The following is a 26,961-nucleotide window of genomic DNA, read 5'->3' as shown; positions in this document are numbered from 1 at the left end:
TGTCCTGCTTATCAATTATTTCTCTCATGGATTGTGCCTTTGGTGCTGTATCTAAAAAGTCATCACCAAATCCAAGAACATCTAGATTTTCCCGTCTTTTCTCCTAGAAGTTTTATAGTTTTGCATCCTGCCTTGAGGTCTATGATCGTTTGAACTAATTTTTGTGAAGGGTCTGAGTTCTGTATGTAGATTCATCTTTTTGCATGCGGATGTCCAGTTGTTCAAGCATCATTTGTGAAAATGCAGTCTTTGTTCCACTGTAATGCCTTTGTTCCTTCGTCAAAGATCAGTTGTTTATATTTATGCGGGACCATACCCAAGCTCTCTATTCTACTCCATTGACCTGTTTGTCTGTTCTTCATTCTTTTTGTCATTGTCTTTAGTGTCCTTATTAGAATATATATGCCTGATAAACCACAGTACTTAGAGGGTGTTGCTCAGACGAAGGCAACAGTACTAAGAACTATGAAACAGACTGTGTTTGGGAGTCAGATTTCTTTGTAAAAACATTTAATTTTCAAGGTATTCACCAGGGAAAACCTCTTTGCCTAAAGTCAAACTACTAGGAATCAGTGGTGTAGGCCTCAAAACTAGGTCATTAGACTTCAAATCCAAGGCTCTTTATGCTACATTAAACTGTTTCTTTGTGTGATAGGATTTAAGGGATGATGACTGATTTATTCCCAGCAACCCTTTTGGAAACTGGCAAAACTGAGGCGGTACTAATCCCACCGGTCTCTCCTATTTCTGCCAAACAACCTCTTCATTCACATTCTTCATGGCATTCTTCACTTCCATCTGCCTCAGGATGTAGATCAGAGGGTTCAACGTGGATTCATGATGATGATGTTAAACAAAGCCACCATATGTATTGTCTGCAGTAAAAATGATGGAAGACCCTAGGTAGAGGAAAGTGCAATGGACAAAAAGCAAAACGAAAAATCATTTTGTTGACAGAATAAATTGTTGGGATTTTGAATCTATAGGTCAATTTGGGAAGAACTGACACGTTGACAATATTGAGGCTTTCTATCTGTGACCATGTAATATCTTTCCATTTTTTTAATTCTTTGACTTTTATCATCAGAGTTTTGAGATTTCCTCATAGGTCTGGCACATATTTTATTATAGTTATACCTAAGTATTTCATTTTGGGAGGAGAGATACTATGTAAATGGCACTGTGCTTTTAATTTCAATTTTTATTTGTTCATTGTTGGTATGTAGGAAAGTGAAGATTTTTTTTTATATAGATTAACCTTGTATACTACAACTGTGCTATAATCACTTGTAATAGCAGAAGTTCTTTTGCTAATATTTTGGATTTTCCACATAGTTGATCATACCATCTGGGAACATAGTTTTATTTCTTCCAGCCCAATCTGTATGCCTTTCATTTCCTTTTCTAGACTTGTTGCATTAACTAAGACTACCAAGTACAATATTGTAAAGCAGTAAAGAGAGAGGACATCCTTGCCTATTCCTTGCCTTGCTTCCCTTTAGTGGGAAAGCATCAAGTGTCTCACCTTTAAGTATGGTGTTAGCTGTAGGTCTTTTGTAGATCTCCTTTATCAAGTTGGGGAAGGTCTCTTTTACTCCTGGTTTGTTAAGAGTTATCATACAGAAGTGTTGAATTTTGTCAAAGCTTTTACTGCCTCCATTAATATGATCATGTGATTTTTTGTCTTTTGCTTGTTGATGTGATGGATTACATTAGTTGATTTTTCAATGTTGAGCCAGCCTTGCGTACCAGGGATAAATCTCATTTTATCATGGCATATAATTATTTTTATACATTGTTGGATTTGATATGGTGGTATTTTGTTGAGGAATTTTACATGGAGGTCCATGAGAGGTATTTGTGTGTAGAATTAACTTTTTTCAGTGTTTTTGTCTGGTTCAGTATTAGGGTAATGAGAATAGAATTATCCTCATATAATGAATTAGGAAGTATTGCCTCTGCTTCTATCTTCTGGAAGAGATTTCAGAGAATTGGTACGATTTATATCTTAAATGTTTGATAGAATTCATCAATGAATCTCTGGACCTCGTGCTGTTTTGAAATTATTGATTCAGTATCTTTAATACATACAGGCCTATTCAAATTGCCTATTTCTTCTTGTCTAAGTTTTGACAGCTTGTGTCTTTCAAGGAATTTATCCATTTCATCTATGTTATTAAATTTGTAGCCATAGAATTGTTCATAATATTCTTTCATATTCTTTTCATGTCCATGGGATCTGTGATGGTGTACCCTCTTTCATTTCTGATAATAGTAATTTGTATCTTCTCTCTTTTTTCTTAATCTGGCTAGAAGCTTATTCGTTTTATTGACCAACACTGGGTTTCACTGATTTTTCTTTATTTACTTCCTGTATTCAATTTCATTGATTTCTGCTCATTTTTTATTTTTCTTTTTCTTAAATTGTATTTAATGTTTTTCTTTTTATAGTTTCCTAGAAAAATTATTAATTTTAGATTCTTCTTTTCTAATGCATGCATTCAAGTCTATAAATTTTCCTCTAGTCATTGCTTTTGCTGCATTCCCCAAATTTGATAAGTTGTATTTTAATTCATTTAGATCAAAATATTTTAAAATTTCTTTTGAGACTTCTCCTTTAACCCGTGTTATTTAGAAGTTTTTTTGTTTAATCTCCAAGTATTAAGTGATTTTTTCCATTTATCTTTCTGTTATTGATCTCTAGTTTAATTCCTTTGTGGTCTGATTGAAGCAATTATATGATTTTTATTCTTTTAAATTTAAATATATTAAGGTTTGTTTTATGGTGCAAAATATAATCTATCTTGGTGAATACCAAATGTGAGTTTTAGAAGAGCATGTATTCTGCTATTTTTGGACAAAGTAGTCAACAGATGAGCATTATATCCAGTTGATTGATTGCACTGTCAAGTTCAGCTATGTCTTTACTGACTTTCTGCCGGCTTGCTTTCTCTATTTTTGAGAGAGGGGTGTTGAAGTTACCAACTGTATTTTTGGATTCATCCATTTTTTTCTTGCAGTTTTAACAGTTTTGGTCTCACATGTTTTGATGCTTTGTTGTTAGTTACATTCACATTATGGATAGTTCAATCTTCTTAGAAAACTGACCCCTTCATTATTATGCAATGCCCTTCTTTATCTTTGATAGCTTCCTTGCCCCAAAAGTCTTCTCTTTCTCTGAAAATGTTATTTTTGCTTTCTTTTGATTAATCTTCGCATGGTATATCTTCCTTTATCCTTTTAGTTTTAGTCTATATATGCCTTTATATTCAGAGTATGTTTCTTATGGACAACATATAGTTAGGTCTTGTTTTTGTTTGTTTTTTTAATCCAATCTAACAATGTCTTTCTTTTTTTGTTTTCTAATTTTATTTTAGAGAGCGAGAGAGAGAGCATGAGCGGGGGAGAGGGGCAGAGGGAAGGAGAGAGAGATAATTTTAAGCAGGCTCCATGTTCAGTGCAGAGCCTGACATGGGGCTCAATCCCACCACCCTGGGATCATGACCTGATCTGTAATCAAAAGTGGGACACTCAACCAACTGAGCTGCTGAGGCACCCCAATCTCTTCCTTTCATTAGGTACATTTAGGTCATTGATTTTTTTTTTAATGTTTATTTTTGAGAGAGAGAAAGCGGGGAAGGTGTGGAGAGAGGGAGACAGAGGAGCTGAAGTGGAATGCATGCTGACAGCAGGGAGCCCAATGCAGGGCTCAAACTCCTGAATCATGAGATCATGACCTGCACTGAAGTCAGACGCTTAACCAACTGAGCCACCCAGGTGCCCTGGTCATTGATTTTTAAAGGAATTGTTGGTATAGATGGATTAGTATCTACCATATTTTTACTGTTTTCTAATTGTTGCCATTTTTTTGTTTTTATTTTTTATTTTCTACTTCTTTTCAACTTTTGTGGTTTTAATTGGGCATTTTATATAATTTCACTTTCTTAGTGTAGCAGTTACACTTTTTCTCGCCACTTTTTAAAGTGGTTGACTTCCAGTTTGAAAGATAAATTTACAACTAATATGAGTCTGCTTACAAATAACACTGTGTCACTTCACAGGTAGTGCAAATACTTTGTGATAACAAAATAATGCTAATTTATCCTTCCTGTCCCTTCTACTGTTGCTTTTATTAATTTCACTTATACATAAGCGTTAATAAGCATATATATCAAACACACTTTTGCCATTGTTATTTGAAACAAACTGTTATCTGTTAAATCAATTAAAAAAAAGAAAAATATGGGGTGCTTGGGTGGCTCAGTCAGTTAAGTGTCCAACTCTTGATTTTGGCTCAGGTCATGATCTCATGGTTTATGAGGTCAAGCTGTGCATCAGACTCTGTGCTGAGTGTGGAGCCTTCTCTCTCCACCTCTTTCCCTGTGCCCCCAACCCCATCTCTCAAGCAAGTAAACTTTAAAAAATAAGAAAAATAAGTGTTTATTTTACCTTCACTTATTTCTAATTCAATGTTCTTCCTTTATGTAAATACTAGTTTCTGACCTATATAATTTTTTTTTCTAAAGAATTTCTTTCAATTTTTCTTGTAACACAGGTCTACTAGAAAAAATTCCCTCAACGTTTGTTTGTTTGTTTGCTTGTTTGGGAAGTTCTTCACATTTGGTGGATGATTTCTCACAGTACAAAATTCTAGGTTGGTGGTTTTTGTCCCCCCCCCCTTTCCTGCCAATACCTCAACTATTTTACTCCATTTTCTTCTTATTTACATGACTTTTGAGAAGTTGGATCTAATTCTTATCAATGTTCCTTTATAAGTAAGTGTCTTTCCTTGGGCTTCTTGCAAAATTTTTCTTTACCTTTGATTTTTTGCATTTCTAATATGATAACCTAAGATGTAGGGATTTTGTTTGTTTTTGGTATTTATCCTGTTTGCTGTTCTCTGAGTTTCATAGATCTATGGTTTGGTGTTTGACATTGATTTGAAGAAATTCTCAGTCACTGTTGCTTCATTGATTATTTTTGTTCTTTTCTTTCTACTTCTGGTGTTCTAATAGGCCTTTGCTATTTTTTATGGTTGTCCCACAGTTCTTAGATATTCTGTCTGTTTTTTTCAGTCTTTTATTTCTTTGCATTTCCATTTTGAAAGTTTCCATTGACATATCCTGGAGCTCACAGATCCTTTCCTCAGCCATATCAACTCTACTAATGAGCTCACCAAAAGGCATTCTTCATTTCTACTATAGTGTTTTTCATCTCTAAAATTTCTTTTTCACTCTTTTTTAGAATTTCTATTTCTCCGTTTCTATTGCCCATTTGTACTTCATGCTGTGTACTTTATCAATTAGGGCCCTTAGCATATACTAATCATGCAACAACTAATCATAGTTGTTTTAAATTGCCAGGTTGAAAAGTCTAACATCCTTGCCATATCTGAATCTACTTTGGATGCTTGCTTTGTCTCTTAAAACTGTATATTTTATCTTCTAGTATGCTTTGAAATTTTCTTCTTGATACCTGGACATGATGTGCTGGGTAAAAAGAAATACAATAAACAGGAATTTATTAATAAGATGGAAAGTAGTGAGGGAAGGGAAGTATTCTACAGCCCTGTGATTAGGTCTCAGTCTTTTAGTGAGACTGTTTCCCTGGACACTAAACTTAACAAGTGCTTCTCAGTTCCCTTCCCCCTGAAATGGGACACAATAGCTAGAGAGAGAGCTGGAGTTGTGTATTTCTCTTCCCTAATTGGAGGGCTAGATTCTCCCTTCCCCTAGGTCAATTATGTTCTGAAAAATTTCCAAGAGTTAAGGCTCTGGTAAAATACTTTCTCTTGAGGGTAGGCTTCATTAAGTAGAATAGAATGTTCTGACATGTATTAAAATGATTCCTGTAGTGCCTGGGTGGTTCAGTTGGTTAAGTGTCCAACTTCGGCTCAGGACATGATCTCATGGTCACGGGTTTGAGCCCCAAGTCAGGCTCTGTGCTGACAGCAGAGTCTGGAGCCTGCTTCGGATTCTGTGTTTCCCTCTCTCTCTGCCCCTCCCCTGCCCATGCTCTGTCTCTGTTTCTCTCAAAAATAAAATAAACATTAAATTTTTTTTAAATGATTCCTTTTCATTTTTTCCTACCATAAAGCTGACAAAATTTTTTCTCTGATATTCACTGTGAGAAGCTGGTTGTGTTCCTTCCTAGAAGCAAAACTCACTAACTTGACTGGGATCCCTTGGAGTTTTTTTGTCTCTCAGATGTGCCCACACTGAACCTCTAGCAATTCATCAATTACATTTAGCGTTTCTTACCTGGCACTGGTTCCCATGAAAGTTTGCTCATAGGTCCCTGCTCTGGTATATTTTGATTATATTATTCACCTTTCTGTATCTCCAACTTGGAAGTTAGCCATTTGTCCTATGACCTCACTTCTCTGGTGGATCTCAAAAGAGTTGTTGATTTTTCAGTTTGTTCAGCTTTTTAAGATGGAGTGATGACTCCCAAGCTCCTTATCTGCTGGGCCAAAAACTGGAAGTCTTCTTTCACCATTTTAAAAGGAATATGAATACAGTGTAAATCCTATGTTCAGTGAGAATTGACAAGCTAAAAGGTTCTAATTTACTTAAGTCACTAAATATTTATAGTTTTACAAAATTAAATACTTGGGATTGATGCAAAATGTTGACTATGCTTAGTATAATCTTCTGTTGACACAAAAAAGATGAAATATGCAAAAAAAATACACTTTGGTATACTACATTTTATTCCTATACTAAACACCAGTACTTATCAAACTGTAGTCTTGGGGCATTAAAACTGGTTTCATAATATTATTAAGACATTATATTCTTTGTTTGCTTTATCAGACAAGATGTTTGATATTATAAAAGATGAAATGTAGAAGCAAATATGATGAATCATCTGCCTTCTTTTAGAGATTTGTAAAAATATTAAATAATTTTGTCATTAATTTTTGGTAAAATGTAATTATTTTTCATAAAATATTTTTTAGCATGTAATGGACTTGATTTTTATTATTTAAAAATTAATAATCCAGTATTTTAGAACTGTCAACTTTAATTTCTAATACATTAAATAACAATATATGTAACACACTTAAAACTTCTTGGGGTCCTCAAGAGGTCTTAAAACCAAAAATTTATGAATTACCCATTATCTATCTATTTAGGTATCAATGAACAGATATCCAGAGATCCATAAAGAGGAAGTTAGGGTTCTAAGTTTTCAATTTCTTCCACTTATTCACCTATTGCTTCTAGAGCCCATACTACAGGATTATAAAAATTGCAGCTTTATGTTATTTTTTCTTATATTTCATAAAGCAAGTGGTACCCACTCTACAACACTCAATTCTGCTTCTTTTAAAAGGATTTCTTGTCTATTTAATCACATTTAGTTTTCAGTTCAACTTCAGATTTTTTTGTCAAAAGCCACTCTTTTTTTAAATTTTTTTTTTTTTTTTTATTAGACACAGAGAGAGACAGAGCATGAGTCGGGGGAGAGGCAGAGAGCAGGGAGAAATTGAAGCAGGGTCCAGGCTCTGAGCTGTCAGCACAGAACCCACCACAGGGCTTGAACTCACAAACCATGAGATCATGACCTGAGCCAAAGTCAGACACTTAACCAACTGAGCCACACAGGTGCTCTAAGAGCTATTCTTGATATACAAATATCTCTTTGGGCTTTTCACTTCAATTTTATTAAATTTATCTTAGCACATCTTATTGCATCTTGTTGGGTGGCTCACAATTTTGATTTTTCCCATTACTGATGATCTCCATTTGTTTTCATTTGATTAAGATGGTGTCTTTCAGGTGTCTCAAATATAAAGTTGAACTTTTTCCATTTGTAATTAAGAAGTTGTATGGGGAGATACTATGAAATCATGAAAATATCTTATTCTTCACCAAACTTTATTAATTTAAAAATATTTCCATGGACTCACAGTTTTCTATTTTATTCAATAGGATATAATCTGTTGCTACTATAATTTATTACTCAAATGCCCCCTCTGCAGCTTAGTAATGAGAGTTCCTTTAAGCTGGCATCTGTATCCTTTTGATATGTCTCCATAATTTCTGGCACAGTAAGATGTTCCAGATTTACCTAGTATTTTTATTGCCCTATTTCTGAATCAGCCGTTTCTTCAAGGAGCCCTTTGCACTAAAAGAATGGTATTTAGAAGCCAAGATCTGCATACTGTGTGTCCTCATTATTACTGGGGTATTGTTGCTCCCAACCTCTCTCATTGGATTGAGAGAGGAAACTTATGTACACACACACACACACACACACACACACACACACACACTTTTAATCTGTAGGGTCTGATGATAATGGTATCAGAACCCAGTATTCATCCACTGCATGGAATGAGAGGGCTTTGGCAGCATTTCTTTGGCAGGGGATAAGGAAGGAAGGAAGCCAGTAACTTTCCTTGTCATGGTGGGTGAAATTACAGTTGCCAAATTTGGGAAGCAACTGTTATGGGAGGTTTGTGGTCTGATCAGATTAATCTATCTGGAGTATGCATGGAATTGGAAAATATCATCACTGACATGGAGGACCAGGACAAGAAACAGAATGCTAAGGAAAAGAACGAAATTCAGGGAGAAGTTGACCATTTAAAAAGAAAAGCCACATTGGGGGATAAAAAAAAGACCATATAGTAGAGAATAGAAATAATACAGAGGAACCAAAAATCACTCTTTTGTCCTAGAGAAGGACTTGAATTGGGGTAAAGAGTCCACTGGTTATCAGTAGATGAGTTAACACAGATCAATGCCTAGAAATGCGAGTAAAATTCTTAAATTATTATTATTACTACTAGCTACATGTATACATGTATATTTCTAAATATACATGTCAGTACCTGACTGTAATACCATTCCCTGGTCTTTAAACTAGGACGTGTTCCAGGATTTTCTCTGTTGTCTTCTTAAGAAGCCACATTGTTTTCTTGGCTTTCACAGGAGGTGTTTCATATCAGTCCTCAGTGTCCTTTTAAAACTTGATTCCATCTGTAAGACATCTAGTAGAAATTCTTGGAATTTTCCATCACTTGGGAGGCACTCTTCCCTAACATACAAGAATGAGGCAAGTTTTGTGATGTTAATGATGATGATGATTTTATTTTTCCCTCATTGTAAAATTTCTTTGGGAATTGATTTATTTTGGACTTGGAAAGGAAAGGGTCAAATATCTCCTCTCACATCATACAGTTTGCAAACATCTATTTGATCATTGCACAATTTTTCCTTTAAACCTCTCTGATATTAGGAAAAAAATGTCACCACTAAGACATCTGAAAGTAGACTAGTCCGAAGTTTGCTCTTCTTGTAGTATCCTTCGCACAATGGATTGGCACAGATCGTTGCCCACTTGTAAAGAATTACTCCGTGATTGACAAGTGGTCATGGGTTATTTGGCTGAAGTTTTGCCAAGGGTGGGCCCTTGACCATAGGGGCTTCCAAATAAGGACCCCCTGTTCTCTGACCCATTTCGAATGGTAGATTTCCAATATTCCCAAGGTGTCAATGGAGGTTTCACTTTACACAATGTGTCTGGCCGTCTTTTAAAAGCTCTGCAAAGTTTTGCTTTGCTTTGTTTTAGTGATCCCATAGAGGTTAATGGAATATTCTTAGGAATTAAAAACAGAACTTGACTTCAAGGCCGAAAGCTGAAATTTTGATAGCAGAAGTCCACTAGAATACCAGATCTCTTTAAAATAGTGATGCATTCTTGTGAAGATCTGGATTCCAAAAAGGTCTAAAAATACCTGACCTTAAGAAGAGAAAATGTCCTGTTAGAATATTATTTTTTATGCAGAAAGGCTAAATTTAAATGTAGCTTTAAATTTTAAATTGAAATATAAGAGAAAAACAACTTGAGTTTTCAGCTATTGATATAAGATTGACTAATTAAGGTTATACGGTTATAGAAAATTCAGTACACCAAGGGCCCAAGTTTGGAGGAACATATTCATAAAGTACTACTTATGTGAAATTTTATAAGATGTGTAATATTGCTATGCCTCAGTTTACTCATTTGAACAATAAAATGATTTTATCTGTCCTGCCTTTTTCACAGGTAGTTCTGGGAATCACATATAATAATGCAAATTAAGATCTTCCGTAAATACTAAAAAGCACTACACAAATGAGTAGTCTTATTTTCTTCTATTACTGTCCTAGCATCTTCCTAAGATTTATGCTGTGACCTATCGCAAATTTTAGCTTGTGGGCCAGACTCCATTCTGCAATTTCCTGAAATGGCGGTTTACCATCCCCCCTCCCCCAAATTCACCTCAATCTCAAAAACTGTAAATTATATTTACAAGATAGTCCTATGGTTGGTTAAGAAATTATATTAGAGTCTGTCGTGCAACACAAAGTCCTAGAAGTCTAACAATTAAACCAGATTTTGGAAGTGAACAAGGCCAATGGCTTAAACATTTTGGCTGTATAAAGTTTAGACAGGTGAAATTTACTCAGAGGCCCGCTATGTGACACAGATAGTGTCGAGTGGCTCTGCTAAAGTGAGCCACCCTTCTTGGTTTTCAGTTCCTGTGAAAGAGCTCAGCTTGGAAGCTACCGATCTTCAAAATGCTTTATTTGGCCTTGGGATCCCTGTGCAAGGTATGCCTTCCATGGAAGTGTAGTACCAACAATATATGAAGGGAGCCATTGCTCTGTGGAAGCAGTGGGAGTGTGGGGTCCATTTCACCCGTGCCACTCAGCTTTTTTAGTGCCCTGAGAGGAGGGCTAAAATACAGAAAATAGTTTGGAAATCTCTCTTTGATCTCTTCATTTTTCGACCCCATCCAAGAATCACTTCTATAGTACCTTCACCTGTCCATTATTTATTATCTACTGCTTCCTCTCACTGCTTAAGAAGGCAGTGTGCTCTTATAGCCAGCGATTCTGGTTTTGGGAAAATGGATCCCTAGGTGGGGCTGAGAACACGATCCATACACTGTAGACCTTCTGTCACTAGTTCTGTCATTTGGAGCCACTCAGACCCAGGCTCCCCTCTCTTGCCCATGATTGCTTCCTTCCAGGTGTAGACAGCTATCATGCCTCCTACATCTCCTCTCCAAGGCAAGCATTTCTAGTTTCCTCGATTTTGTCCAACTTCCTCATTATGCCAGCTACCTTCCATAAGATTAATAGTTATTCGTCAATCTCCTGCTTAAAACTGGGGTGACCTGATTTGGTCACCTCAGCACATGTTCTATAGAAGCATTGCTACCCATGAACTGGGTCTTATACATCACCTACTCAGGCAAGTTTCTTTAGTTTAGAGTCAGTTTCTAGCCTTAAAGTGGTTCAATAAGTAATACACTGAGCTAAGATTTGTTACTAAGTGCAGTAAACCTAATATTATTAGATATTATTGTTAAATATAGATACAGACAATATTAGTAATATTATTGTTACTAAGTGCAGTAAACCTAATATTAGAGCATGCTACCAAGAAATGATGCTACAAAAGTTCTTAACTGTCCATTTTCATTTTTTCCCTGGGTTTTCTCAAGATTTTTTATTCTTTCTACTTTAATTGCTCCTGAACCACCTATTTGCTTTCCTGATGACTATGAAGGAAGCCTTTTTACCTTACTAGATGTTGACAGTCTTGACCCTTGGTAGTCATGTAGGGGCTAGATTTTATCACTAAGATTTTCACTGACCAGTGGGGCTTGCCTGGGCCCAAACACTTGGTAATTAAACTAGCATTGTGGAAAAGGCTTGAACCTGTTTAAAGACATTTTATCTCCTTCACAATTATGAGCTCCATCAAAAATAAGTAAATCAGTATATTTTAGAAATTTCAAAGTAGGGATTTTTGGCTTTCACACTATAACCATTCAGTGTCCTTCTGGCACCCCAGATGGGGATATTTTGAACTAATCAAATACTGTATTACATTAAACAGTTGAGAAAAGTCTATGAATGTAGTAGCAGCTGAACAGGGTATTATTGCTTTTTTCCCCCCAAAGGTCCACATGTGTAAAAATATTTACTCTCATTTTAAGCATTCTTTCTTGAGTCTCTGTGGAATTGGTGAGTTTTGAGACACAAAGGAAGGAAAAGAGAAGTAAACAGTTTCTACGGCATGTCGGCAGCCAGCTCTTCTGGAACCTTATTTCCCCTAGGGTGACAATTGAAGTCTTGTCCTGAGAACCTGTAGTGGGTGGAACAGCAGTTAAATCCTCTCATTTTTGCGATTTTCTCTTATTTCCGGGATCATACCATGTGGCAATTCTAAAACCTCCGAATGGAAATGCTGCCATTCTTGAGGTCATGCTGTCGTCCCGCCAAGCAGCACCTTCAGATTCCCATCTTTTCATAATTTTGAATCAACAACCACATTAGTGGCAGAACTAGATAAGATGTCCCCAAATAATGAAATCCGAGAAGGGAATGCCCTTCTGCAAGTTGGCAAAGGCCAGAGTCGTCTTCTTGTGGATCCAGACAGCTGCCTTCCCATCCCTCCCCCTTCCTGCCAATACAGGAACTGGCCCATTGAAGCAGAAGTTACTTTGTGACAAAGGGACACAATGGTTTATCTATAATGAGTAACAGAATGTGAACATTTAAAATGCACATGTAGTTTTCAGTATGTCAAATCCAGAACTTCTCACCATAGCATTACAGTACATCAGAAGGAGCAAAATCAGTGAGAAACAAATTTGGGGGATAAAAATATTGAAAACGTTTCTGAAGTTATGTTGAAACATTTTTTACTTGGTTGGTTATCAACAGACGGCTGCTTGTGTTGAGTAACTTAACCCAAGCCAAACTGTACTTGTATAAAATATTACTATTTCCTGTGTTTGTGTCCAACATAGATGACCTTGAGTTCTGCTGTTTAGTTTGCTTTGTACAAAATCAATTCTCTCCTCTCATCCTCAGGCTTCCTTTTTTGGGAGCCAATGCAGTTGATCCTCCTTCTGGATGAACTGGTAGCAAAGGGAGAAAAAAGAAACCAAAAATGCTTTGGTAGAAAGGATTCTTAAGTAGTACGGCCTAAGGGACACTTCCAAAGATAGAGAACTGTATATTTTGAAGTGGAAATAAATTGTGGAGAAGATACCACATTGTCTCTACTCATTCCCCTGCCTTGCTTAACCCTGACCTTTCCTGAACAATCCTGGAGCAGGGCAGCCACGCTATCCTAGGAGAAACTAAAGAACCACGTGGTTTTCAGGGCTGGGAATGAGCTACTGGTTTAAATAAACAAATAACCAATGCCATTGGCTAATTGAGGATTATGTCGCAGCCTCTGGTTTGAGTTTTGACATGAAGTGAATGATGTTATTACTGAAAGACAGCACAGTATCACGGATAAGCCCACAGGTTCTAGAGAGGGGCTGCCTCTAATGAGGGGTTATTTCCCTCCTCAATGACACAGATTCCTTCTCTGTGAAAGTGTCCACCCTCATTCTTTATCCCCAATTTACAGACAAGGCAACAGATGTTGAAGACCTTGCTTGAAGTCACGTGATGAGTTAGTGCGGAGACTGGAGCCCAGGCAGCCAAAATCTGCACATTTGAGCTCACTCTGCCCGCCCTCTGCCAGCTACTTTTATAAAATGCTGTTTTCTCCTTTTTAATTTTCTCCTGAAATGGTATCTATAACTGTGTTTCCAACACTAGATTATAATCAGAAATTTCAAGCAGAAAGCAGCAGCTGTCTTTACATTTAGGTTCGTGGTTCCTAAGGTTTTCCAGACGCCAGGCCCCTTCCCAGAATAGGTCCCTGACATAGATTCACGAGGTGTGAAAGGCATGTTGATCAGATTGGGGTGCTGCATTTGCTAGCCAATGTACCAAAATAAACTACCCCCCAAATTAGTGATCTAAAACAGCGATAAGTATTGCTACCTTACACAACATCTGAGCATCAGAAGTCTACAAAGAGCTTAGCTGGATGGTTCTGGCTCAGGGTCTCTTATAAAGTTGCAGGCAGGATGCTGGCCAGGCTGCTGTCATCTGAAGGTCTGACTGGGGCTTACTCCAAATATGGCTAACCTCGGGTGGTCATTGCAGGAGGCCTTAAATCCTTGCCAGGTGGAGCTCTCTTTAGGGCCACATGAGTTGCTTTCCCCTGAGCAAGGGACAAAAGAGTGAGAGACAGAGAGACAGAAACAGAGACAGAGAAAAAGCAAAGCAGAAGCCTTAGTATCACCTATTAGTACTTCTGCTATTTTCTCTTTGTCCCACAGACAAATCCTGCTATTGTGAGGTAGTGGTAGAGGGATCTACACCAGGCAATACACAGGAGGCAGGGATTACCAGGAGCCATCTTGGAAACTGGCTACCACAGCCACTGTTTTATCCTTGAGGAACTAGTCATCTATTGCTGGTGACAGAAATTTACCCTGTATAACCACTTATTTGCTTAAATTTATTATGGTATTTAAGGGTACATATTCTGGGTCCGTTTTATACCCATAAGGTGAGAGTATAAAATTTAGTTGGGTGTCTTCTCTTTATTCTGCCTCAGAGATCCTTCCTCCTCAAACTAAAAAGATGAAGACAAGTGGTAGACTAAACCATCTCAAGTAACATTTAAAAGAAGGGAAGGCAGAGGAAATGGTGGAGAGCATCAGAAAGAGGGACAGCATACACATTTCAAATAGAAAGAAGGAATGGTATGCTTGGGGGGAGTTCTAGTGTATACGTTAGAGAATGGGGAGAAACATTGGAAAGATTTAATCCAGAATCCAGATTAGGCAATGAGAGGAGCCAGAGTTCAAGTAAGTAAGTGATACTACAACAGTTATGTGCTAAGTACATCCCCTCAAGGAAGTTAAGGCCAGAGGTCCAGACCACTTGGAAGGTCATTGCAGCTGTAGGCACATGTGGGGGTTCCAGAAAGGGTAGATCTAGCAGTGATGGAGATGTTGGGGTGGATTTACTCAGCAATTAGGAGGAAAAACTAACAGGATTTGGTGACTGGGTGGGTCAGGGCTACAAAGACAACAGGAACATGAAGAAAATATCAAACAAAGTTTTGGTTTTTTTCAACTGGAAAATGATTTATAATATCCTTCAGTGTTTTCATAAAAATTAGAGAATACGTGTGAAATTTCTAGTACACTGCCTGGCATGACAGGGACACGGTGAATTGTAGCTATAAGTAAGTATAAAGAAAGAAACCAGGGGCGCCTGGGTGGCTCAGTCAGTTGAGCATCTGACTTCGGCTCAGGTCATGATCTCACAGCTCATGAGTTGGAGCCCTGCATCGGGCTCTGTGCTGACAGCTCAGAGCCTGGAGCCTGCTTCGGATTCTGTGTCTCCCTCTCTCTCTGTCCCTAACCCACTTGCATTCTTTCTCTGTCTCTCTCAAAAATAAATAAACATTAAAAAAAAAGAAAGAAAGAAACCAGTGAATAAGAATTGTTAAAAAGGACACTGTGTGTGTGTGTGTGTGTGTGTGTGTGTGTGTGTGTGTAGACTAATGAAAAATACCCCAAATAAAGGATCCAGCATCCAAACTATAAGATTTATTTTAACAACACTGATGTCATCTCTGGACAATACATAGGAGCTTCGTTCCAAAAAAGCACTGTGCTTGGCAAAGTCACAAATGCCAAGATTGAGGTCAAATACAAAATAGAGAATTAGAATAAAAATAATAAAAATGGTATTAGGTCTACAAGATGTCCCTAAAGTTTGGAAAGATAGATGAGCATGCATAATGTTGTCAAAGACATATTTAATTTGTCGAAAAGAAAATTGTCTCCAGACTTTCTGGACATACTGCATGTATGCGTGCGTGTATGCGTGTGTGTATGTGTGTGTGTATGTGTGCATGTGTGTGTGTCTACAATGGGTACATATATTTATACTCACATTTTTTAAAGCAAATTAAATAAAAATTTGGGAAGAAATTTACCCTTAAAACAAGCAAAACATGTTGGTGCTGAAATGTTACCCAACAGCCAATCCTCAAAATTCAACTTTTCAGTTTTTACAAAAATCCTCCTGCATTGACACAGAAGTTGGGGAGGGAAGATTCTCCTCCATAATTTTTCATTATGTAGCCTGCATCTCATTGTAAGTTTTGGAATTAGTGTCAACTGCTTGAAATTTAATGTGTTTTAGACTTGAATTCCCCTTGCTTCATTCTTGCATGCCTTGGAAAAATAGGTTGCCTCAAAGCGAGTTTTGTCTCTTGGACCTTTTCAAAAATGATCTCCATAGGTAAAGGCCCATTTTGCTGTGTTTAATTTCTGCAGGAGCTGAGAGGGTGGAGCTAGCCCTGCTTTCTTCTCCCTGTTCCACATGCCCTTCATCTGCCCACGTGTATGCTGTGGTGGGGGTGTTGCGGGGGGGGCACATACTGATAGCTCCTTTTGGTTGAGGGGACTGGACCATATCATGCACAGAGCACACACATATAAAACTGCTAGATCACAGACTGCCCCAGAAAGCCACTCTTGGGGGATTGCCATAATACAATGCAAGAGAAATATCCAGCCTGTTGCTGCCCAGGGTCTTTTTTTTTTTTTTTTTTTTTTAATTTTTTTTTTCAACGTTTTTATTTATTTTTGGGACAGAGAGAGAGACAGAGCATGAACGGGGGAGGGGCAGAGAGAGAGGGAGACACAGAATCGGAAACAGGCTCCAGGCTCCGAGCCATCAGCCCAGAGCCTGACGTGGGGCTTGAACTCACGGACCGCAAGATCGTGACCTGGCTGAAGCCGGACGCTTAACCGACTGCGCCACCCAGGCGCCCCTCTGCCCAGGGTCTTAATGTTATGTGGTAGGAATCTCTAGGACAGAACCTGGCAAATCCAGCAGAGGTTATTATCTACCGTTGAATGAGTAGGGCTTCTTGAACTTTTCATTCTGGTTTTGTAAACCTTGATCTCTTAATATTTCTGCTTCAGATCCCCCTTTGAAAATGAGTCATCAAGTGTATAAAACATAACCAGCTGTTTGGAATGTAAGAACATGGATTATTATATTATAACGAACTCCAAAATGCAGAGAGGCAAATTGTAGGTATGTAGTTTCATTTCAGATCTGGGTTCCTTGGGCCTTTCTTTCCTTCTTTCTGTCTCCAGTTTCTGTTTCCAACACTAACTCAATTATGTCCCAGACCCAAACTAAATTCTTTTCTTTCTTAGCCCCTATTTACCTCTAAGGCAGCATGTCTGTTTCTTTCAATCTGTGGACTTCATTTCCCTTCTGACTCCCCTCTTAGAAGCTTCTGGGCGTATTGGGCAGCAAGGCCCTGTGGCATTTTTGGACCATAAATTTCTCTAACAGCCTGTGTGACTTGTTCTCCTGGGACAATTTCAATTCATGTGTGTTGTTCTGATGTGATTATAAACAGCAGTTCCTTTCTGTCTCAAAAATATTCTGGTTTTGGTGATAAATTATATGATCACTTTGTTCATAAGGCACCTTTCTGTTTTTAAATTTTATTTTATTTTATTTTAGAGAAAGAGGGCATGCAAGCAGGGAAGAGAGGCAGAGGAGGAGGAGGAGGAGGAGGAGGAGGAGGAGGAGGGAGAGAGAGAATATTAAGCAGACTCCAAGCCTGATATGGGGCTTGGTCCCCCAGCCCTGGGATCATGACATGAGACTGAAATCAAGAGTTGGAGGCTCAACCGAATGAGCCACCCAGGCACCCAGCTTTTAAAACTTTGTGGGAAAGGAGTCATGGGACACACTGAGTTTCTACTTCCTGGCAGAGTAGAACATGGTGTCCTACTCAATACTTCATGTAAAATTCATATCAGTCCATGTTTTGGGGTTAATATTATTTCCGTTTATCTAACCAGGAAGCAAAAGCTCAGGGAGGTGAAGTAACTTGCCTAAAGACACCCAGACGTCTAACAGTAGAGCTGGTTAACTGGACCCAAGCCTTCCTTACTTATAGACCATCCCTTCTGTAAACCTTGAGCTTCATTGTCACCCCAGTCACCATGGGCCTACCTCCAGACCTGTCCTGTCTCTGTGGCATCCTAGTTTTATCCTTTTGTTACTCTTACTTTTGCCGTTCCTCTAACTCCTGGAGTCAACCTTGGAGGTATTCCATTTTTTCCCCCTTAATTTCTGTAACCTTTGGTGTGCAGGATATGGTTATATGTATAAAATTCTGTCTGTCTGCCAAGATCTGGACAAGGTGCTTAGGGATATCCTGGTTGGAAACAGAGTTGTTGTGCACTCCCTTTCTTCCCCTTTGCTCTGAAGAACTAAGAAAGGTCTAGGAAGGGAATTTTGAAATAGAAAGCCTCCGCAATCTCAACCATAGTCATTTGCACCAGGGGCAGGCGAGGACCTGTAACAGGTGCGCACACCGTTTTTTTTTGTTTTGTTTTTTTGTTTGTTTGTTTTTTTTAATTTTTTTTTCAACGTTTATTTATTTTTTTGGGACAGAGAGAGAGCAAGAACGGGGGAGGGGCAGAGAGAGAGGGAGACACAGAATCGGAAACAGGCTCCAGGCTCCGAGCCATCAGCCCAGAGCCCGACGCGGGGCTCGAACTCACGGACCGCGAGATCGTGACCTGGCTGAAGTCGGACGCTTAACCGACTGCGCCACCCAGGCGCCCCTCGCGCACACCGTTTTGAGTAGTGGAAAAGCCACTTCAGCTGTTCCCTTCACTTCCTTCACTGGGGAACCAGGAGTAAAGACTGTATTAGCTGACAGAACTAGAACTTATACAATGTGCCCAACACAGTGTCTGGTACAAAAGAAGGGCTCACGAAATGCTGATTGCCCTTCCACCTTCTTGAAATGGTCATTACTGCGTTTCCATTGGTCTTGAAAGGTTTTGGTAAGAGGAGAGAGAAATAAATTTGAATTGCGGAATTTGCAAACAAAATTAGAGTGTACTCACCTGCTAGTTAGGGACTGTGGGAAACCATCTCCTTTTCTCAAGGTCTTACAGAGACTAAGGAAAAAGTACATGGGGTAGAATCTCTCCATACGTGGGCCAGAACTAGGCAGGGTGGCTGGCAAAGCCAGGGAAAAGCGTGAAGGCAGCCACACACAGAAAGGCCTTCTCCCCTCTCCTGGACTCTTCTGGTCAGGTGGCCCCGCATTCCCTGTTTGGCTTCCGGAAACCGGAAGCGCAAACAACGCGAGACTTTAGAGACCGCGAACTTCATTTGTCAGCATTACTCTACGGAGGTGTTATTCTGTTAAGAGAAAGCTCTTTGGTGTGAGTTCATGGTAGAAGGTAGGATCCGGAGCCTGGCTGTGTGCCTGTTGGAAATAATGACACTTTTTTGAGGATTAAGTGACGCAATGCACGCAAAGTGCTCGGAACGGTGTGGCGAGTGCCATGCAAGCGTTTGCAGTTTCTTGCTGCTGTTTATGCATTATTATTATCACTCTCAGCTACTGACTGGTGCCCAGGTTTCTGAGTTGCCTCTTCTAACTTTTCTACCACTAGTATGAGAATGCCTTCCTCTTTCTTATTTTCTTTTTCCTTACTTAGAATTGACATGTAACATTGTGTAAGTTTAAGGAGTTCAACATGATGATTTGATACATGTATACACTTGTGAAATGATTACCACAATAAGATTAGCTAAGGCATTCATCGCTTCACATAGTTACATTTTCTGTGTGCATATGGTGAGAACATTCGAGATCCACTCTCTTAGCAACCCTCGAGTATACAATACAGTATGATTAATTGTAGTCACCACGCTGTGGTGTGGAGGTTACATCCTCAGAACTCACTTTTTTTTTTTTTTATATTTATTTATTTTTGAGAGAGACAGAGTGTGAGCAGGGGAGGGCAGAGAGAGAGGGAGACAGAATCTGAAGCAGACTCTAGGCTCTGAACTGTTAGCATAGAGCTGGACGCAGGGCTCAAACCCACAAACCATGAGATCATGATCTGAACTGAAGTCGGATGCTTAACCGACTAAGCTACCCAGGCGCCCCAGAAGTCATGTATCTTATAACTGGATGTTTGGACCGTTTGACCAGCACCTACCCACTTTCCCCAAACCCCAGCCTCTGGCAACCACCATAATATTCTCTGCTTCATGAGTTTGGCTTTTCAAAATTCCATGTGTAAATGGGGCACCTGGGTGGCTCAGTCGGTTAAGCCTCTGACTCTTGATTTCAGCTTAGGTCATGATCTCATGTTTGCAAGATCGAGCCCGGTGTTGGTCTCTGTGCTGACAGCAAGGAGCCTACTTGGGACTCTTTCTCTTGCTCTTCCCCTCCCCTGTCTCTCTTTCTCAAAATAAATAAACTTTAAAAAAATTCTATGCATAAGTGATTCCATGTATACAATATCTGTTTTTCTCTGTCTGACTTATTTCACTTCTTTCCTTTTTTGAAAATTAATGTAAGTTATACAAAGTTCATGAACAATATCCTTGTAAATTTTTAAACCATCATGGATAAGGCAGAGGCCCTTACTACCCCTACATCTTTTATCACCCCCTTCTCCACAGAAGTAACCATGGTTTTTAATTTTTGTATATATTTTCAAGAACTATTCTCATCGGAGTATCTTTATATTCCTATAATGAAAGAAAGAAAGCTATATCTCCAGGCTCTGTTCTCAATCTCTCTCTCACGTGTGTGTGTGTGTGTGTGTGTGTGTGTGTGTCAAAAATACTAGTATTGTTACTTGTCTACATATATTTTTAATAAACAGTAAGTATTAAGCTCTCATTCTGTAATCTGCTTTTCACACCACAATACGTTTAGAGGGTATTTCTATATTAATAAAAGGAGATTCATTCATTCTTTTTAAGTGCTACGAAGCAGGCCACAGAATGAATGCATACAATTTAAGTAGGCTTCCACCGCTGAAGGAAATTCAAGTTGCTTCAGCTTTTCCCCCTGATTACAAGTTTCACTACCATAAATTAAATATCCTTGCTCACATGAGTGAATGTTTCTGTAGGGAACTTCTGTACAACACAGAACACTTTGAATTAGTTGAAATATAAATGAGAAGCAGAGAAGAAATATTTACAACATACATAACAAGCTGCAACATGTTCTGGATTATTATCCAGAATTATGTATTAAAAACAACAACAGCAAAAAACCTCCTACAGATCGATAAGGGAAAGGCAAACAGGATAGGAGAAAAAAATGAAAACATGGGCAGAAGGTATAAGCAGACAATTCAGAGAAGAAATAAAAACCGTCGCTAAATACACAGAAAAATACTCTTCCTTTCCAGCAAACAAGGAATACTAAGTCAAACAGCGAGAGAATGTCCTTCCTATGCTAATTTGACAGAGATGAAAACACCTGAAGATGTCAAGTGTGAGTAGAAGGAAGCAAGTTTTCTCAAACCCTGCTGGTGGGGCAGGGACAACTCACTACACTTCAAAACAGAACCCCCCCCCCCCCCCCCCCCGTCAAAGATAAATATCATATGATTTCACTCATATGTGGAATTTAAGAGACACAACAGATGAAAATAGGGGAAAGGAAGGAAAAATAAGATTAAAAACAGAGAGGGAGGCAAACCATAAGAGACTCATAAATACAGAGAACAAACTGAGTGTTGCTGGAGGGGAGGTGTGGGGGGGGACGGGCTAAATGGGTGAGGGGCATGAAGGAGGGCACCTGTCGGGATGAGCACTGGATGTTATATGTAAGTGATGAATCACTAAATTCTATTCCTGAAATTATTATTACCCTATGTGTTAACTAACTTGGATTTAAATAAAATTTAAACAAAAATTTAAATAAATAAAGCAGGACCCTCAGCGGCCCAGCAAGCCACGAGCGCCAGGCTTCCTGGCCACATCCTCTGCCAATCAGGTCTGTACTGTGGGGTTCAGGGTAGGTGAGCTGGATTAGCCTGGAGGCAAATACCAAATACCTGAAGACCAACCAGAATGACTATCCTCTCAACCTCAGACCCTGTGGCTGGCTAATCACCCCTCAATTCCTTCCCCCCCAGGATAGAATTGTCCTCCAGATTCCTCCAGGATCCCATTAACATTTAGATTCCCCTCTATGATTCCACTCCTTCTCTGACCTTCGAGACAGCAATACAGGAGCTTTCAACACCCTGACTGCTTGAGCTCAAGTCCCACCATGTGACTTTGGGCACAGCATCTAATTTGCCTCTGTTTCCTCTCTGACCTGCCTCCCTACCTAATGTGGGCGTATTCAGAGGACCTGCCTCACAGGATCCTGGTGATTACACGATGGAATGCATCATTACAGCTTTAGAAGAAGCCCTGGGGGGAGTAAGATACAACAAATTAAAAATTATCATTATTATTAATTATCTGAAGTCTAGCTGCGGACAAGTTTTCAATTATTTTCCGGGAACCTCCTAATCCCCTGTGCCCTGCTGTTCCTCCACCCAAAAAAGCAAGTAAAGCAGGATGTAGTGGGATGTGGGGATGGGGTGAGAACAGCAGGAGGGGGACCCCAAATGTATTTCCACCCAGCTTAAGCTTAGCATCTCTTGTGGCTTTCTCTTATGAAATTACAGCTTTCTTTGGGACAATATGACTAATTTTGTGCCTATATAAGAGCAAAAAAACACAAAATAGGACTTGTGAATCATGTACTCAGCACTTTAAAAAGGTAAGGTATTTGTTGAATGTACTGCACGATGAGTGCATACTTGGGAGAGGGGAAATTGGAGTGCAAAACCTTCATTCAGAGAAAACATCGATTTGGTAGAAGGCATGTGGACAGTGAGAGGAGGAGGAAAAGTTATAAGAAATAAGAGGTAACAAAGTCATGCTTCCAAGTTCAGGGATTGATAGTAAAGGGGAGAAAACTGCTGCTTTCTCAGCATTTGCTGAGTGCCAGGGACATGCTAGATAAGCTTACATACGTAACATCTGAGGTCATTATTGCCAAACCCATCATTTTTTTTAATGTTTATTTATTTATTATTTTTGAGAGAGAGAGAGAGAGTAAGGGGAGAAGGGCAGAAAGAGAGAGAGAGAGGGAGACAGAATCCCAAGAAGGCTCCATGCTGTTAACTCAAAGCCTGATGTGGGTCTTGAACCCAAGATGATGACCTGAGCTAAAACCAAGAGTCAGACGCTTAACTGACTGAGCCACTCAGGTGCCCCCAAACCCACCATTTTTTTATATTTGCCTTTTGTTTTTGTTTTTATGAAGGAACAGGCTGACTGAAGATCCATACTGTTAGATTAAGTTACAAGGAGGCCATTAGACTAAGACTTTAATGCCCTCGTAACCCATATAAGCAAACTAAATCCTATGCCTGAAATGCTTCGAGGTTAAAACATCAAAACCTAAGGACAACCAATCACAAACAGCCAATGGGACTTTCCCCAATAAGTCAGCCACCTAAGTTATGGCCAATCAAATAATTTCCTTGCGTTGCCCCTGCCTCTCTTCTATAAAAGTCTTTCCCTTAGCTCTTACTAGTGAAGGGCTCCTAACCACTCCGACTGGGTACTATCCAATTTAAGTCAGTTTTTCTCAAAACAATTAAAAATTTTAACATGCCTCTGCTGACCTTTTAGCAGTTCTGGTGTCAGAAGAGGGATCTGAAGGAGACCCCAGTGGTCCCCCAGGGGCAAAAGCAAAGAGCAGGCATAGGTACCCACTTAGCCCATGGTGCTCACTAATTTTCTCTACATCTGGAAGTCCAGGTAAGTCCTGTTCAGGCATCCCAGCTCCACAGCTTTTGCATCATGAACTGTCAGACTTTATGTGAGCATTTCTTTTACCAGACTGAGTCCAGAGGCAAACTGAGTCAAACTTAAAACTGGGTCCAGTGGGAAGCCAAGGCTCAGGTAAAGTTTTGTGTTTTTGTTTTTTGTTTTTGTTTTTTAAAGAAGGGGGGGGAAAGGAAATGGGTTCCTTCTAAGGCAGAGAGTGTGGGACTCATCCATGTGGGCCTATTGTCTCTAACTTTATGTATAAAAATTATAGTCCCAGACCTGTGTTTGAACAAATGGGCTAATCTTACCAAACATAATCTAGAGTTACCGTTGCCACAGTGGAAAACTTGTAACCTGGATAAGCTTATCCATTTATAAGGTGGCCTGGAGAAAAAGGGTTTTCAGCCAAGAACTCAGAAATGTAGAGAGAAATTATTTTTCTTCCCCTACAGTTTCTGGCAATGCAGATGGGAACACAAAGACACATCATTCACTCTGGAACCTGCACATGGGATCCAGGGAAAATTAGCAGAAACCGTTGGAGAGTGAGAATTCTTAATCAAGTCAGCTTCCTGGATCTCTATCTGTAGGGCCCAGTCAAGAGAAGGAGGTGATATTTCATATTGTCCCTTTTGTTCTAAATTAAGACTGTTGCGAATTTGGTTTTGGGGTACCCATTGATTGTCAATCCTTTCTCTCCCAGGGACAGCTATTGCTTTCTTGTTTGTCTCATTTTGTGTCCTGAGAACCGACCTGGCTTTCGGTCTGCCTGGGGCAGGGAGGTTCTTGAGTTAGGGATCCTGAGATGATGATTTTCAGTTTAGCATCCTACTGACTGCTGGCAGCTCTCATGGGAATTGCCTAAGTCTTTCTTTCTTTTGGTTATCTTTGCAAGCGGTTCTGGATCTTGGTACAGCTGTGTCTTTTGCATCCAAACTGGGACACTTATGTCTGTAGTTAAGCCATAGAAGACTTATTGGTTCTGATTTCAATTCACTTCCTAGGTATTCTTTTGGTTTAAAAGGAAAAGGGAAAAGAAAGAGTTAAAGAATTCCAGGAATATTTACTGTTTGTCCAGGTTAAAACCTGATAATAAAATATTTGAAAGGGATTTTTTTTAAATGAGTTCTATGGTCACAGATTGGTCAAATTGGAAGTCAATATTCAGAATCTAACAGGACCTTCTCACCTAAGATAAAATGGGATAGAAATTTTCTGATTTCCTTCTTAGTTGGAAATCATCTCCCTTGAGTAAAGAAGCAAACGGGAGATAATGTGGTTGGATGGATGCATGAGCCCTTCTATATCATTTTCATTGAAACCCCATTTTTTTTAAGAATTAAAAGCAACTGTGTTGGTCTTACAAATTTAGTCTGGTTCAAAGCCCACTTGTTATTTTTATTAATCCCCAAGCCCTCCATTTTCATATCAAAACGCTTGCAGATATTGTCAAAGATCAAGACACTGGAAACAAAACTTCTTGGAGAAAACATGTCTTTTCTCCGTGCCTTTGAGATACAAATGTTCTACCTGGTTTTCTGTAGGGACCGGAGTGATATCTTTGGGTGAAATGCAAGCTTCAAGGAGATCGTTTTTATTTGGAAGAAAAGCTATTTGGAGACTAAGTGAATGAAAAATCTTTAAGGGCTTCTCCACAATTATTAGCAAAAAGTCTAACCCATCTAAGCAGGTAAGTTTAACTCATCCCATCTGCCAGAAACACAATTGGGGCCCAACTTTTCTTTTGTAAACTAGTAAGTTTTATATTTATCATATCTGTTCAATGGCTAAAATTTTAAAATAAAAGCTAAAAATCTTTTTTTATCTGTCTACATGTTTATGTATGTCATAGATGTATCACTATTGTATTGCCAGATGATATCACCAGACTTCATTTGTAAAAGCTCTAATTGGTCTAAAGAAAAGTAAGTGCTCATATAAATTAAGTGTTCTCTCAGAAATACAGAAGCTAGTCCAAATGTTTTTCAAGTTTACATCATCTAGGAAAGTCTTTGGTAAATAAAACCTAGTGTAAGGTTTGTTGGTTTAATTAAAACAGGCACATCTTCAGAGTTATCAACATTAAATATAATGCACACATACAAATTTTATTCTACCTGGGTTTACAAAAAGTCTCATATGCTTATATTATCTGTTATAAAATTTGTCAGAAAAAAAAAAGAACTTAAGATGATGGTTAGCTGTTTAAAGTATAATGAAATTTTCATGAGTTAGCTAATTTATAATAGTTAAGAACAGATAAATTAACTCTAAAAAAGCAAACAATCCAGTTAAAAAATGGGCAGAGAAGCTGAATAGACATTTTCCCAAAGAAGACATAGAGAAGGCCAACAGGCACATGAAAAGATGCTCAACATCACTACTTGTCAGGGAAATGCAAATTAAAACCCCAATAAGCTATAACTTACACATGTCAAAATGGCTAAAATCAAAAATACGAGAAATAAAAAGTATTAGCAAGAACGTGGAGAAAAAGAAACAATGTACACTGTTGGTGGGAATGTAAATTGGTGCAGCCACTGTGGAAAATGGTATGGAGGTCCCATAAAAAATTAACAACAGAATTACCATATGATCCAGTAATCCACTACTGGGTATTTGCCCAAAGAAAACAAGAACACTAATTTGAAAAGATATGTGCATTCCTATATTTTTTGCCACATTATTTATATTAGCCAAGATATGGAACCAACCCAGGCTTCATTGGTAGATGAATGAGTAAGAAAGTTATGATATATATGTGGAATGGAATATTATGCAGCCATGAAAAAAGGAAAGGATGAGATCATGTCATCTGCAGCAACATGGATGGACATAGAGGGTATTATGCTAAGTGAAATAAGTCAGCCTGAGAAATCCAAATGTGTTCTGATTTCATTCATATGTGGAATCTAAGAAAAAAGCAAGCAAAGAAACAAATAAAAAGCAGAATCAGACCTATAAATACAGAAAACAAACTGATAACCCTAACTGTAACCCTAACTGTAACCCTAACCCTAACCCTAACCCTACCCCTCACTGGTTACCAGAGGGGTTAGGGGAAAAAGGATGTGCAAAATGGATTAAGGGGAGTGGGAAATATAAGCTTCCAGTTATGGAATGAAGAAGTCATGTGAATAAAAGGTACAGCATAAAAAAATAGATAAAATAAATTCTATGGAAAATGTTTTTTTTTCAAAGAACAGGTAAATATATGTAAGCAAGATAAAAGTTTATAAATAAACTTCTCAACAAATAATTGTGTTTTGTGTTAGGCCACCTTCAAAATAGTTTCCAAATTTCTTTGGTAACTTGAAACCTTAAAGTTATACTAAGTTAGGTTAAATGATGGATGTTGACTGAATATCTAGATCATTTC

The 26,961-nt window shown here is 38.6% G+C and overlaps 1 long non-coding RNA gene across 1 annotated transcript in view; it reads left to right on the top strand.

Moving 5' to 3' along the window:
- Positions 1-25,266, top strand: part of LOC147583351 (uncharacterized) — a 94,560-nt gene extending 69,294 nt beyond the window's left edge. The window contains exon 3 of the long non-coding RNA XR_015243063.1: positions 25,127-25,266. This is a non-coding gene — a long non-coding RNA (uncharacterized LOC147583351). The remainder of the gene's footprint in view (positions 1-25,126) is intronic.
- Positions 25,267-26,961: the final 1,695 nt, after the last annotated feature.

Source organism: Puma concolor, chromosome A2, assembly GCF_028749965.1.
Source record: "Puma concolor isolate L17-30 chromosome A2, mPumCon1.1.hap2, whole genome shotgun sequence".
NCBI lineage: Eukaryota > Metazoa > Chordata > Mammalia > Carnivora > Felidae > Puma > Puma concolor.
The sequence above is the reverse complement of the archived record's forward strand: the minus strand, read 5'-3'. Positions and strand labels throughout refer to the sequence as shown.